Here is a 15,727-nt window from a genome sequence, read left to right on the forward strand (position 1 = left end):
GAACAGAGTGCTTCGGCTGCGGACGGTAGCGAGGGCGAGGGAGAAGCTAGCTCACAAGACACGGTAGATATGGGACTAATTCTTCGAGAACTGAGAGATTTTCGTCAGGACAACAAAAGTCAGCTTAAAGATATCAAAGGCGAGATTATGAAAACTAACAACAGGCTGGCGGAGGCGGAAAACAGAATCGTGAAAGCGGAGGAGAGGATTCAAAACACGGAGGTCATTTTAGCAGAAATGCTAAAGCTACAGGCACAAATGGAGTCTAAAATTACGGACCAGGAGAGCCGCTCCAGACGCGAAAACATTAGGATCTACGGGATACCTGAGGGGTCTGAGAGTGATTCTACGTCCGTGATCTCCTTTGTAGAGAGAATTCTGAGAGAAAATCTCGACATTTCATCAGAGGAACATCTCAAAATCGAGCGGGCACACCGTTCCCTGGGTGCGCAACCCCCTGCCGGAGCTCAACCAAGGTCCATCCTCGTGAAATTCCTCAGCTACAGAATGAAGGAAACAATCCTCCGCCTGGCCTGGCAAAAGAAAGGCTTCATATGGAAAGGTAAACAAATCAACCTGGATAATGACTATGCTCCGCGGATACTTGAAAAGCGGAAAGCATATGCAGAAGCTCGGAAAGTCCTGAAAGAGAAAGAAATTCGATTTCAAACGCTATACCCGGCCAGGCTACGAGTAAGATACGAGGATGGGATGAAGACATATGACACGGCAGAGGAGGCAACGGATGACATGTCGAAGAGAGGTTTGCCTGTACAAGTTATCAAACCACCGGAGACGTTAATGGAACAGCTGAAACAACTTGCTTGGCACAGAGTGGGGGGCCCGGGAGAGCGGGCTAGATTTAGACGCAAAGCAAGTTACAAGGAAAAGCTACAATCCTTCAGACGAGATCGTCCCTCGCAAGACGTAGGGAAGGATTAGAAAAGAACAGTGCAACAGGGCTAATTTTGGCTGTGTCTGACCATTATAAGTGCTCTTATTAGTACATAAAAGAAATGGTGGTTGGTGAGTATGTTACGCTCTGCCCTTACCATCAAAATGTGAACAGCGAATTTCTATAATGGCCTAGTGGACTGTATTTTACAAACGATTAAGGTATTAAAGGCTTGGATGGAACTCCTACATAAGGCCATGGTTAAGGGCCCTCTCAATCGTTATAGAGAGAGGGGTTTTCCCTTGGAGCTATTTTTTAGCTCAAGTAAGGTCATAGAAACGACCTCAGTGATAGAAGTCATTTACATTTACATTTTACATTTTTAGCATTTAGCAGACGCTCTTATCCAGAGCGACTTACAGAAGTGCTTCTATAGTGAACATTTCATTTCTCAAGTTTAGGAAAACAACAGTCAAAGAACACAAATCTGCTAAAACCTGTTAGAACCAAAGTGCTGCTTTTTTTTTTTTTTTTTTTTTTTTTTTTTTTTTATAAATGGAAAAGAATGGAACAAAATGTTAGTAAATAAGTACAAGTCAGCCTAAGTGTTTAGTAAAAAGATGGGTTTTTAATCGTTTTTTAAAGACAGCAAGAGACTCAGATGTTCGGACAGACAGAGGAAGTTCGTTCCACCATTTGGGCGCTAGAACAGAGAACAGCCTTGATGCTCGTCTTCCTTTAGTCCTGGATGGAGGCTCAAGTCGAGCTAGACTAGAGGCTCGGAGGTTGCGTGGTACAGAGCGGGGTTTGATAAGGCCACGAAGGTAGCTTGGGGCTGGTCCATTTTTGGCTTTGTAGGCGAGCGTCAGTGTTTTAAACTGAATGCGTGCAGCTACAGGAAGCCAGTGAAGAGAACGCAGCAGTGGGGTGATGTGGCAGTGTTTAGGTTGGTTAAAAACCAGACGTGCAGCTGCATTTTGAATGAGCTGTAAGGGTTTAATCGTGGACATGGGAGCTCCAGCCAGAAGGGAGTTGCAGTAGTCCAACCGTGAGATTACAAGTGATTGCACCAGAATCTGGGTAGCTTCCCTGGAGAGAAATGGACGAATCTTCCTGATGTTGTACAAGAGGAACCGGCATGATCTTGTCATGTTGGCTATATGAGGAGAGAATGTCAGCTGGTTATCAAGGACAACACCAAGACTTCTTGCCTTATCAGATGGTCTGATCTGGGAGTCATCCAGAGAAATGACTAGGTCCTGGGTTGGAGACTGATCTCCAGGAATGAGCAACATCTCTGTCTTACTGGGATTAAGTTTCAGATGATGAGCTGACATCCATTGTGAGATATCTCGCAGACATGCTGAGATGCGAGCTGAGACTTGCGTGTCTGAGGGAGGAAATGATAGAATGAGCTGAGTGTCATCTGCATAGGAGTGGTAGGAGAAGCCATGGGAGGCTATGACCTTGCCCAGAGAGCGGGTGTAGATAGAGAAAAGAAGTGGGCCAAGTACAGAGCCCTGAGGAACACCGGTTGAGAGAGTGCATGGTGGAGATATGGATCCCCTCCATGACACTTGGTAGGAGCGCCCTTCCAGGTAGGAGGCCATCCATTGCCATGCTGAACCTGTTACTCCAAGGTTGGAGAGAGTGGTCAGGAGAATGCTGTGATTCACTGTGTCGAAGGCTGCAGTGAGGTCAAGAAGAATAAGGACAGATGACAGTTTGGCTGCTTTGGCTGCATGAAGCTTCTCAGTAACCGCTACAAGAGCTGTTTCTGTAGAATGCGCTGCCTTGAAGCCAGACTGGTATGGATCGTGGAGGTCATTCTGAGTAAGAAAGGCAGATAGTTGGTTATAGACAGCACGTTCAAGAATTTTGGATAGAAAAGAGAGGAGTGAGACAGGTCTGTAGTTGTTAATGTCTGTAGTGTCTAGTGTAGGTTTCTTAAGAAGGGGGATGACCTGAGCCTTCTTAAATGCAGTAGGGACAACACCTGATGTCAGGGAGTTGTTGATGATGGGTGTGATGAAGGGGATTAGGTCCTGCGAGAGATCTTTGAGGATGGTGGATGGTATAGGGTCAAGTGTGCATGTAGTGGGATTGCTGGATGAGAGGAGCTGTGTAACCTCATCCATGGTGAGTGGGGTGAAGCTGGTGAGTGTGTTGGTGGGTTGAGGGTCAGTTGAAAGTGGGTCAGTCGGAGAGAAGGATTGATTGATTTTGTCGATCTTGTCCTGAAAGAATGTTGAAAAGTCAGTAGCAGTGAGAGAGGCAGAAGGGGGAGGAGGAGGGTTTAAAAGAGAGGAAAAGATAGCATGAAGCTTACGTGGGTCAGCAGCAGATTGTTCAAGCTTGGCTTTGTAAAAAGATGTTTTTGCAGCAGTCACATCAGATGAGAACCTGGACAGCAGATCGTGGTAGGAGTGGAGATCACCACTGAGCTTAGATTTCCTCCACTTTCTCTCAGCTGCCCTTAATTCTCTTCTGTTGCTGCGCAGTGCATCTGAAAGCCAAGGAGCAGGGTGAGAAGGTTTACCTCGTTTGAGGGTAGGAGGACAGAGCTGATCGAGGGATGTTGAAAGAGAAGAGAGTAGAGTATTAGTTGCAGAGTTGAGTGGAAGGGTAGCAAGCATGTCAGGGTTAGGTAGTGAAGTTAGGATGTTGGAGATTAGCAGGGAGGAAGATAAAGAGTGAAGATTGGGGCGTGTTGTAAGGGTGAAAGTGTGGTTGGAGGTAGGAAGAGTTGGGAGACAGAGAGAGAAGGACACAAAGTGATGGTCAGAGAGGTGGAGTGGGGTGACAGTGAGGTCCAGAACAGAAGCTGGACGGCTGAAGACCAGGTCCAGAAGATTGCCTCCTTTGTGTGTCGGAGGAACATTTATGTTGTTCTAAGTTTATTTTATCTATTTACATTACCTACACAGCAAGTGAATTGTTTTGTATTTGTGTACCTACTTTGGAGGTTAAAGTATGGAGGAGGATTATACATGGCAATAAGAGGAAAAAAAGAAACAAAATGGGAACTGTAGGAATAATTTCATTTAACGTGAACGGAGTACTTAATCCGATTAAGAGAGGAAAGATTATATCGAAATTAAAGAAAGATAAGATACAAATAGCTCTACTACAAGAAACACATCTCAATAGAACAGAGCATGCCAAGCTAGCAAGAGGAGGTTTTAAGCAGGTATTCTCCTCCCAGTATGGGTCGGGACATAAGAGGGGAGTGGCAATACTGATACATAAAACATTGAATTATGAACATGTATCAGAAGTTCGGGATAAAGAAGGCAGATATGTGATGATTACTGGGAGGGTTGATGGGGAAATGATCAGTGTTCTGAATGTCTATGCCCCGCCGTGCAGCACCTGGAATTTCTATAGAGAGATATTTGACTTAATGGTTACAAAGGCAGAAGGGGTTTTAATTTGTGGAGGGGATATGAATATACGCTTGAATCATAGACTAGATTCTTCCCGGACTCATTTAGATTCAAAATCTAACCCAATTAGTAAAAAGTTGGCCTTGCTACTGGAGGAGACTGGGATTGTAGACGTCTGGAGGGAACAAAACCCAAGAGGTAGGGACTATACATACTATTCCCCTCCGCATGATACCTACTCTAGTTTAGATTATTAAGTCATTTAAAGAAGAGTTGACCTCGACATTACTGGAAGTCTTTAAGTGGGTCATTAAAAAAAAAGAAATTCCACCCTCTTGGCAAACTGCTATAATCTCAGTTATTCCAAAGGAAGGAAAGGACAAGGAAGAGTGTGGAAATTATAGACCAATTAGTGTATTAAACGTTGATTATAAATTGTTTACATCTATACTAGCACGAAGAATAGAAAAAATTACCCGAATTAATTAATTTGGATCAGACTGGTTTTATCAGAGAAAGACAAACACAGGATAATATTAGGAGGACATTGCATATAATTAGCTATATTAATCAACATAAATTAGAAGCTGCCCTATTAAGTCTAGACGCGGAAAAGGCCTTTGATTCCGTTAGATGGTGTTTTTTACATAAGGTCTTGTCACGGTTTGGTTTTCATAGAACAATAATTGATGTGTTTCGGGTGCTGTACGGTGGATCATCTGCAAAAATTAAGATTAATGGTAGTATTTCAAATTCCTTTACCTTGCAAAGAGGAACAAGACAGGGATGCCCAGTTTCCCCTCTTTGCTTTGCTTTGTTTATTGAACCGCTGAGTCAGTGGATAAGACAAGAACCGGGTATTGAAGGTATAAAAATAAGGTCTAGGGAACATAAGCTTGCTCTGTTTGCTGATGATTTACTAATTTATTTATTGCGGCCTGCGCATTCAATACCAAAACTGATGGCCGCTCTCGAAAAGTATGGGAAGCTCTCAGGGTATAAACTCAACATTCAAAAAACTCAAGTAATGACACTGAATTATGACCCACCGGACCAGGTTAGAAAGAAATATAGTCTTGATTGGGATGCACACTCAATTAAATATTTAGGGGTTCATTTATCTAAAGACATTTCAAAATTATACAATCTAAATTACCTACCCATAAATTCAAGAATTAAGTTAGATATACAGAGATGGAATACTGTACCTTTCCTAGGCCTACATTCTAGAGTGGAGGCTATCAACATGAATACGTTGCCAAAATTGCTGAACCTCTTTCAAACTCTACCAGTGGAGGTTCCCTTCCAGCAGTTTGATGAATGGAATAAGTTAATATCGAGATTTTTGTGGAACGGGAAAAAACCAAGGATCAGATTTAAAACACTGATGCTGAGAAAAGACAGAGGAGGATTGAACCTTCCCTGCCTAAGGGACTATTACCATGCAGCTCAATTAAGACCAGTGGTCTGTTGGTGTATCCCAATGTATTCAGCAAGATGGATCGAAATTGAGAGATCACTGTGTCAGATAGGACCAATAGCAGCTTTAATTGCTGATTATAAATTGGAAAGTAAGGTAATAGATGAGCATGTTCCTTGGATAAAAGTGGCATTGAAAACATGGCGTGAGGTAGTCAAAGTGTACTGTATACAAAAATCGTCTAAAATGCTAAGATGGTGTGCATTTGATACAGATTTTCTTCCAAACGGGCTTGATTTCAGATTTAAACTGTGGATAAAAAAAGGTCTTACAAACTACTTTACCTTTCTGGACAAAGGAATTTTCATGAGCTTTAATTCATTACAACTTAAATATGGTCTGGAAAGGGATGACTTCTATACATATTTACAGGTAAGGCATTATTTTGATCAAAATATGCCGAAATCAATAGAAAAAAGAGAGGAGGGAATTTTTAAAGTATTTCTGGCCGCAAATGATTCAGGCATATGTAATAAAATAATTTCTAGGATCTGTAATGGTTTCCAACAGGCTAAATTTGATAATACGCTATATGTCAAGGAGAAATGGGAACGAGAAGGTAATTTCCTTATTAGTGAGGATGAATGGTACAGGACATGCGAATTACAATGGAAGTCGACTCGCTCCGCTATGTGGAGGGAATTTAACTGGAAGAACATCATGCGGTATTTTATTTCCCCACTGCAGAAACGGCACATGGACACTGGCACAGAGTGCTGGAGACTCTGTGGGCAAAAGGATGCTAACCACCATCATATATTTTGGGACTGTAAAACTCTTATGCCATATTGGAAGGACATATGCAGAAATATGGAACAAATTTTTGAGTGTGAAATCCCATTAAGGTGTGAAGTCTTGTATCTGGGCAATATCTCTAATATAACACTAAATGAAAGGGATAGGAAACTAATGCTGGTTCTTTTAGCAGCCAGCAAGAAAGCAATAACGAGGAGGTGGTTAAATTCTGTGCCTCCAACCATTGACGAATGGTTGGAAATAATTCATGAGATATATGTAATGGAACGTTTATCCTCCTCTCTTAATATGCAGAAAGGCAAATTTAGTCGGATATGGAAACGATTCACTGAGTACATTGAGCCAATAAGACCAGATTTCTGTTGGTCTTAGCATACTTAAGGAATTAATGCCTGAAGAGTGATATGTATGTACAACAAAACCTCCTTGGATGCGTGTAGGTGTTTGTTTTTTTTTCTCTTCTTTTCTCTTTTTCCTCTCTCTATTCTGTTCTTCTTCCCCTGTTGGGTTGGTTCATAAAGTACATAATTCTTGAAATATAGGAAAATGCCCTGTATTAATCTATCAGAGGCTGCCTCTGGTGGATATGAAAATTTAAAAATGTGTAATGTAAGGCATGTTTTTTTTTTCCTAATAAAATATAAATTTAAAAAAAAAGAAAGTCTGTTTTTCTGTTTTTAAAAATACATTTTAAAAAATTAAAAACAAAATAAATTATAAAATGAGTTCAAGTCATTTCAGTCATTTCTTATTTAACATACAGAGCAATATGTATTAATATACAATAAACTATAAGCTGATAAAAAAAAAACCTCAGCAATGTACAAGAACAGGAAAAAACGTACCTATTAATAAACACGAGCATTTTAGACTTTTTTTTATAATAATTATTTTGCATACTGCAAGTAAACAATAAAAAACATTACATTTGATTTAACACCACAAGAACAAAAGAAAACGGAAAATATTTTACAAAATCCTTGGTTGTAAATGATGTCTTTAAATATAAAGATATGGCGATATTTATATATTTATGGATAATTACGTTATTGTTACATAAACACATGAAGCACACTTGCACATTTACACTATTTTTCTTGTTTGCAACATTGTCAACATTAAAGAGATTATAAAATGAACAATTTAAAATCTGCCTATTCTAATTGTGTTCTATTTTTTTATACACCCTGTACTTTATGTATCTAAAATCAGCTTATACCGACAATAAAATATTCGGAGCAGAAACTTTTGGATTTATGTAATAATAATTAAATAAATTATAAGATAATAGAGAACAATTTCTCTGTGTTATCTTTGACACGATCATTCATTCTTCACACAATTTAATCTTGCTATTTCATTGCCTTTTTAACTTGTGGTGAAGATGTAGTTATACATTAAAACCACTAGATGTCAGTACATGCCATCACAAAGAGCATCTGTATTCATTATTGTCTGCAAATACAAAGATTCGACATTTAATTTTTGCATTCAAAAACAACCTGACTATGCAAATGATATATGTTTAAAGTAGAAATAGAATATAAATAGAAATATAAAACTACAAAAGCATTTGGGACAGAATGGAAATAAATGCTAATAAAAACTTTTCTTTCTTAAAAACTGTTTCTTCAATTTACTTTCAGCTTTTTCTTTATTGCAGATAGTACAAACACACATTATTTCATTATTTGTTGGGTCAACTTTATTCATTTTGTTCATATACATTCATTCCTCCGTTTCAGCCCTGCAGCACATTGCAGAAAATATTTGGTACTGTAAAGCATTTACCATTGATGTTACAGGATTAAAAACACCCTAACCCTAACCCTCACCTTAAACTACTTTAACCATAACCTTAATAACCCTAATCTTAATCATAACCTATCCCAAAAATTCCAAATTTAATCGTAACAGGGTGGGCCATTTATATGGATACACCTAAATAAAATGGGAATGGTTGGTGATATTAACTTCCTGTTTGTGGCACATTAGTATATGGGAGGGGGGAAAACTTTTCAAGATGGGTGGTGACCATGGCGGCCATTTTGAAGTCGGCCATTTTGGATCCAACTTTAGTTTTTTCAATGGGAAGAGGGTCATGTGACACATCAAACTTATTGAGAATTTCACAAGAAAAACAATGGTGTGCTTGGTTTTAACGTAACTTTATTCTTTCATGAGTTATTTACAAGTTTCTGACCACTTATAAAATGTGTTCAAAGTGCTGCCCATTGTGTTGGATTGTCAATGCAACCCTCTTCTACCACTCTTCAAACACTGATAGCAACACCGCAGAAGAAATGCTAGCACAGGCTTCCAGTATCCGTAGTTTCAGGTGCTGCACATCTTGTATCTTCACAGCATAGACAATTGCCTTCAGATGACCCAAAAGATAAAAGTCTAAGGGGGTCAGATCGGGAGACCTTGGGGGCCATTCAACTGGCCCACGACGACCAATCCACTTTCCAGGAAACTGTTCATCTAGGAATGCTCGGACCTGACACCCATAATGTGGTGGTGCAATATCTTGCTGGAAAAACTCAGGGAACGTGCCAGCTTCAGTGCATAAAGAGGGAAACACATCATCATGAAGCAATTTCAAATATCCAGTGGCCTTGAGGTTTCCATTGATGAAGAATGGCCCCACTCTCTTTGTACCCCATATACCACACCATACCATAAATTTTTGTGTTCCAACAGTCTTGGAGGGATCTATCCAATGTGGGTTAGTGTCAGACCAATAGCGGTGGTTTTGTTTGTTAACTTTACCATTCACATAAAAGTTTGCCTCATCACTGAACAAAATGTTCTGTGTAAACTGAGGGTCCTGTTCCAATTTTTGTTTTGCCCATTCTGCAAATTCAGTGCGCCGATCTGGGTCATCCTCATTGAGATGCTGCAGCAGCTGGAGTTTGTAAGGGTGCCATTTGTGAGTAGCTAATATCCGCCGAAGGGATGTTCGACTGATGCCACTCTCCAGTGACATGCGGCGAGTGCTACGCTGTGGGCTCTTGCTGAATGAAGCTAGGACAGCCACTGATGTTTCTTCATTAGTGACAGTTTTCATGCGTCCACATTTTGGCAAATCCAACACTGAACCAGTTTCACGAAACTTGGCAAGCAGTTTGCTAACTGTAGCATGGGAGATGGGTGGTCTCGTAGGGTGTCTTGCATTGAAATCTGCTGCAATGACCCAGGTACTGCGTTCACCAGACATCAAAACAATTTCTATCCGCTCCTCACGTGTTAACCTCTGCGACACGTCAATGGCTGTAAACAAAGAGAAGCTTGTAAATAACTCATGAAAGAATAAAGTTACGTTAAAAGCACACCATTGTTTTTCTTGTGAAATTCTCAATAAGTTTGATGTGTCACATGACCCTCTTCCCATTGAAAAAACTAAAGTTGGATCCAAAATGGCCGACTTCAAAGTGGCCGCCATGGTCACCACCCATCTTGAAAAGTTTTCCCCCTCCCATATACTAATGTGCCACAAACAGGAAGTTAATATCACCAACCATTCCCATTTTATTTAGGTGTATCCATATAAATGGCCCACCCTGTATAATCTATTTCTGAGTATTCTAACCTTAACCGCAATAAATCCAAGCCTAACCCTAACTCATTACAATTATTCTAAATTTAGCCGCAATAAACCTAATCTTAACCATTACCCAACCCCTAATTACTTTAACCCTGACCTCAACAACCCTAATCTTAACCATAACCTAACCCCCAATTATTCTAATCCTAACCTCAATAAACTCATCTTAACCATGACCTTACCCCTTAGTATTCTAACCCTAACCTCAGTAAACCTAATTCCAACTATAACCTAACCCACATGCCCCGACGGAACGCAGATGGCAGGATACGTGATGGACTCGTGGGGGAAGTGGAGGGTCGTGTGCCTGGCACCTCTTTCGTTGGAGGACGTAGAGGATGTTTATCTATTCGGAACTTTGATTGTGGGGTTTTTGCTGATTGGATTAGGCTTCGCCCTGCTGTATCGGGAAATTAAAAGAGTTGGGTCAGTTGTCGAAGGTCCCCAGAAACTGCCCAATTTGATTGATATGGTGGGCAGAGCCGTTGGAACTCAGACTGTGAATATTAATCGCAATATGGATTTCATCTTGGAGAAACTTACGGCTTTGCGAAATGAGGTGAACCAGAGACGCATTAATTCTGAGAGTTCGTGTTAAATTTTATAGTGCTCAGACTAAACAAAAGTAATTTCTGCTCTTGGCTCCCCTGTTATCAGCAACGGCCTAGCTGATAAGGAAATTCCTCCGGAGGACTTGTTGCTATGTACCTACCCTGTCTCCAGTGACTGTTTTCATTCTGGGCAGTAAGAGCTGGACACAGCCATGTTATCGTGAACTTTGTACCGACTTTTTCTTGCTGCGGGAATGGAGGACCGACAGACTCTTTCCCAATCCCAACCAACGTCTCCACTCTTAGCTTAATCCCACCAATACGGCAGGAAGAGCTGCAGCGCGCGCCGGCATATGGCTGCAAATCGCTGGATGGCTGCTTGTCGTAGTTGGTTACTTTTTCCTATCCCCACATCCCTAACCCGTGGCTCGTTGTGTGACTATGTTATGTTCTTATGTTTACATGTGCTTGTGTGCTGTTAGGGGCTTTTTTTCGTGTTACCATATTGTGCTCCTCAGGGAGCACAATCTGGTTGCTGGTTTTTTTTATCTCCTACTCTCTTCTCTCCCAATGTGTTACCATTTCTTGTCTAACTATGTAAATTTCCCCATTGTGGGACTTATAAAGAATTATCTTATCTTATCTTATTTTATCTTAACCTAACCCCTAATTACTCTAACCCTAACCTCAATAAATCTAATCTCAACCATAATCTAACCCCTAATTATTCTAACCCTAACCTCAATAAATTTAATCTTAACCATAACCTAACCCCTAATCACTCCAACCCTAACCTCAATAAATCTAATCTCAACCACAACCCAACCCCTAATTACTCTAACCCTAACCCTAACCATAACCATAACCCATAACCATAACCATAACCCTAACCCTAACCCTAACCCTAACCGACTTCTTTTATTTCACTATATTATAGTCATCTTTACAAAAACTACCTTCTTATTTACGATGCACACTCAACCCACTCACACAATAGAATCAAGCAAATCATTCATTACACAAACCTGACAAATAGATCAACAACTAATAAGAAGAAAACATACAAGCTGATCAAAAGCATCAGCAATCAGTGCTCAGTACATTCTTCATCAATCTCATCCCTGAACACGCTGGGCAGCACTGCCACAATATCATTTTACAAAACTTTAGATTCAGAAAAAATAGAAAGTATTAGGGGGGGTAACCCGGGGTTACTCGCACTTTCCTCATGTAAACCCGGGGGGTCCTTTACTCCAGGATCCAGTGGATACAGACGCGCCAAGTATTCGAACACATCTTAGTTGGGAACGAGTCATTAAACTCACATTAATCATTTCACGATGGATTTATTCACAAACCTTTCCGTTTTTATCACTCAGTCAATTCGGGGAGAGTGGGGACGGTTACCACAAGGGGCAGCTGCAACATTATTACTCACAATAATCACAATATTCATCAAAGGCTTGTTACAACATTAGTTAGAACATTATGGATGCAATGTTATGGATTCATAGAAAATACCTTAAACACACACACACACACACACACACACACACACACACAGTTTAGTAAGCTAAAATCATTTGTGGTTTAAATGTACTGTATATCATTTTATTGCTAGTAGTATTTTTACAGCCACATTCATGAGTGAAATCTGGAGTGAAATCCAGATGTGGATTTTATTCAAATCTTCTCTTTTATTATTTCAACAGCAGACAGAATATCCCTCCACATACAGGTAGTGACCATTATCTTCAAAAATTTACAAATGTCAAATAAAACAGTCGAACATTTAATACATGTTCTGCAACCTACTGTTCTCCATCTTATGCAGATGCTTTCATTAACATCTTATGTGATGCTCCCCACATTACAAATATCGAAGACAAATAGTCAGGCTCTGTCCATGATCACTGAAAATAAAACAATGCAACAACTTCGTTTCCTTGTCCTTATTCTTTAGTGACAACATTTATATTTATACACCCTTAGCACCGACACCCATCTTAAATTCAAGCAACTGAATTTATAGCCTTGTCTGTTTTAGATGCTCCACCTGAGGATCACACTTTGCACTTTGTTTCTCCACATGGACCTTGTATAATACATTTTATTTACACACAACTTCAAAGAAAGAGACAAAAATTGCATGTTATGATCAAACATAGCTTAATGTCTTCGAAATATTTCACATATTTGGTAAGACATTTTTACTGTTCTAAGTTGAGCTTTGGAGGTGGATGGTCCCTCATTTCATTCGGAACTACCCATCACATTCTGTTAGAGCACAGTCACACACATTATCATGGTAGATCAAATGAAATGCCATGCTCTATGTTCAACATATACTGTACCTCTGTAGGCCTCCCAGTATCATCCCACTCTGAGGCAGCAGAGATGGTTTCTTTATCGTCCTTCAACAGTGTGTTTTTTTTTTTTTTTTTTTTATTAAAGAACATTATTTATATTTATTAGGATCTATAGGAACATTTACATCACTAACAATTGCAGGAGGCTCAAAACCACTCCACCAATCACTGGAGAGATGCCAATAAAAAGGGTTCAGACTGCACCAATGCTGTTCTTAATATTACACAGTTTATGCACTACAGACTAATGATTTACATCTAATAAATATGCCTTGAACATAGACAGTTTTTGTGTTTCATTTTTATCTGCTGCCATGTGCATCTGATTACACTTGGATTACACCTAGATTGAGTAAATGAAAAAAAAAACGTTTAAAATCGAGACAAATATTACAACTGACATATTAAACAATTTTACCCTATCCTTCTCCTAAATGTTTAATTATGGTTACGTTTTTTTTATTAATTTAAACTCATTAATTTTTTTTGCCATTTGCGAGGTCCTTTTCCACTGCTATATTACTTTCACGTCTAAAACATTTTCAGGATCTGCACACGCAAACATTAAAAATAACACTTCTATTGGTGTCAAATATGACGGACTACTTTTTCTTTCATTCACATCCATGGTCAATCTATTTATCGCAACTCCATTGAGAATGCCTGTTTATAGTTAACCGTCAACGCGCTTCTGCTGGGTTCAATCTACTCAGACTTGAGTAATCTAACCCTGATCCGCTTTTGTGGATCCGAAAACTCTGGCTATGACATGGTGAGATAAGTCAACTCGCAGTTCAGGTTTAAGTTTGAAGTTTGTTAAACCCGCTTTCTGGAATATCACCCTGAGCTAATAATCATGGTATTTCAAAGTAAACTTGTTTCATTGCCCTTTTCTACAGCTGGTGAAAATGTACTTCTACATTAAAACACTACATGGGAGTACATGAAAACACAAAGCAAAACTATACTAATTACTAACCTAACTGTGCAAATTGCATATTTTTAAAATAACAATAGAAAGACAAATACAAATATAAAACTCTACATCACAAACATTTGGGACAGAATGGAAATGGTACAAACACATGCTTTGTTGGGTCAACTTCATTCAAATCAAGCAAAGGCTATTTCTTCACTATTTTTCAACCTGTAACAGAGTGAATGGCTTCTGACGTTACTGTGGGAATTACAAAGCACTTTCTTTGTATTTTCAGTAGTTTTCACTTTTAGGCTTATTGTGTGCACAGGTTATATCAGCGTTACAACAGATCTAACACGTCATTGTTTGAGTAGCACAGTGGGCTGAGTGCAGCACATGTAGTTCTCTCAGGTTCTAGGCCCTATGTTAAAATCCAGCTTAGGGTGAAACTAAAGTTACACTTTTTTCGACATTTTTTCACTGCCCCAACTACACCCGCCCACCCCCACATTTTATTATAATGAATACTGTAAGCCTGCAGTGAAATAAACCCAAATACACACCAACACACATAGAAACACAAAGCACTAAATGTATTAGCTGATACACACACACACACACACACACACACACACACACACACACACACACACACGTGGAGTGTTTTAATAATAGCAACACTGTACATTTACATTAGCAGAAGGAGTTTAGGAATCACTCCCCATGGGGATGTGTGATAGTTAAACATTACACAGCTGTAAATGAAGGGTGTGACTGTTTCAGGTGTATGCTATAGGGTGTATGATTACTCCACTATAGGACTATGGGACACTCCAGCCCGTTCGTAGATGTCTGGGAGGAAGGAATCGTACTCCGTGTTCCACACAATGGATCTCACATACGCCTCCTTATCCAGTGGCTCTGGGTACCGAAATGCCATTCCTTTACTGTACAGAAACTCCACCACCTAAACAAACACACACACTTTTTTTTTTTTTTGGGAACACATACCCTGTTAGCACTGATTGTGGGTGGACAGTTAGGAACACAAGGTGTATTTATCTTTCTTTAGTCAATCAGTAGATACTTTCTGATCACTAGACACTTTATATTTTTGGTTGGAGCGCTAGTTCCACTCACAGCACTGATAACAATGTGTTTAATTACATTTCCACAGCATGTATCTGTATGATGTACAAACTTTCCCAAACTGTTGCAAAAAACTTGGAAGCAATGGGTGTGACCTAAACACCTGAACTCAATAATTAGAAGGGATGTCAACATAATTTTACTCACATTGTGTGTATGTATAAACACAAATCTTATCCTCACAGCCATCTGTAAAGAAACCTCCCTAATGTTGGAAAGAGGAGGATAGAGACGACCCTGATTCTGATTCAGTTCCTCATCCGTCAACTGCTCTGCTAAGATCTGATACACACACACATATACAAACAGAGAGAGAGAGAGAGAGAGAGAGAGAGAGAGAGAGATAACATGATAACATGAGCTCCTGAAATATCAAACAGAGGAAGAAAACTTTAAAAAATGGATATAAGACTACAAACAACTTTCTCTTCTAATTTTTATTTATTTTTTTGACCTAATCCACCAAAAACATCAAAAATATAACCAAAGTTTCAACAAAGAGGACAAACTGAATGCGGAGTCTGGACTCCAGTGGACAACAGCAGGACAGATGAACAAGGAGAAAACGTCAAGGAGAGAACAAGAAAACGTTTGACACATAAGGACAAGATATAC

At 39.6% G+C, this 15,727-nt stretch overlaps 1 long non-coding RNA gene across 1 annotated transcript; it reads right to left on the minus strand.

Moving 5' to 3' along the window:
• Nucleotides 1–14,537: 14,537 nt before the first annotated feature.
• Nucleotides 14,538–15,373, minus strand: LOC134303569 (uncharacterized). Its single transcript, XR_010007666.1, has 2 exons — nt 15,260–15,373; nt 14,538–14,930 (listed from the first exon to the last, which is right to left on the minus strand). It is a non-coding gene; the product is annotated as an uncharacterized LOC134303569 (long non-coding RNA).
• Nucleotides 15,374–15,727: the final 354 nt, after the last annotated feature.

This window comes from Trichomycterus rosablanca, chromosome 26 (genome assembly GCF_030014385.1).
Source record: "Trichomycterus rosablanca isolate fTriRos1 chromosome 26, fTriRos1.hap1, whole genome shotgun sequence".
Lineage (NCBI taxonomy): Eukaryota > Metazoa > Chordata > Actinopteri > Siluriformes > Trichomycteridae > Trichomycterus > Trichomycterus rosablanca.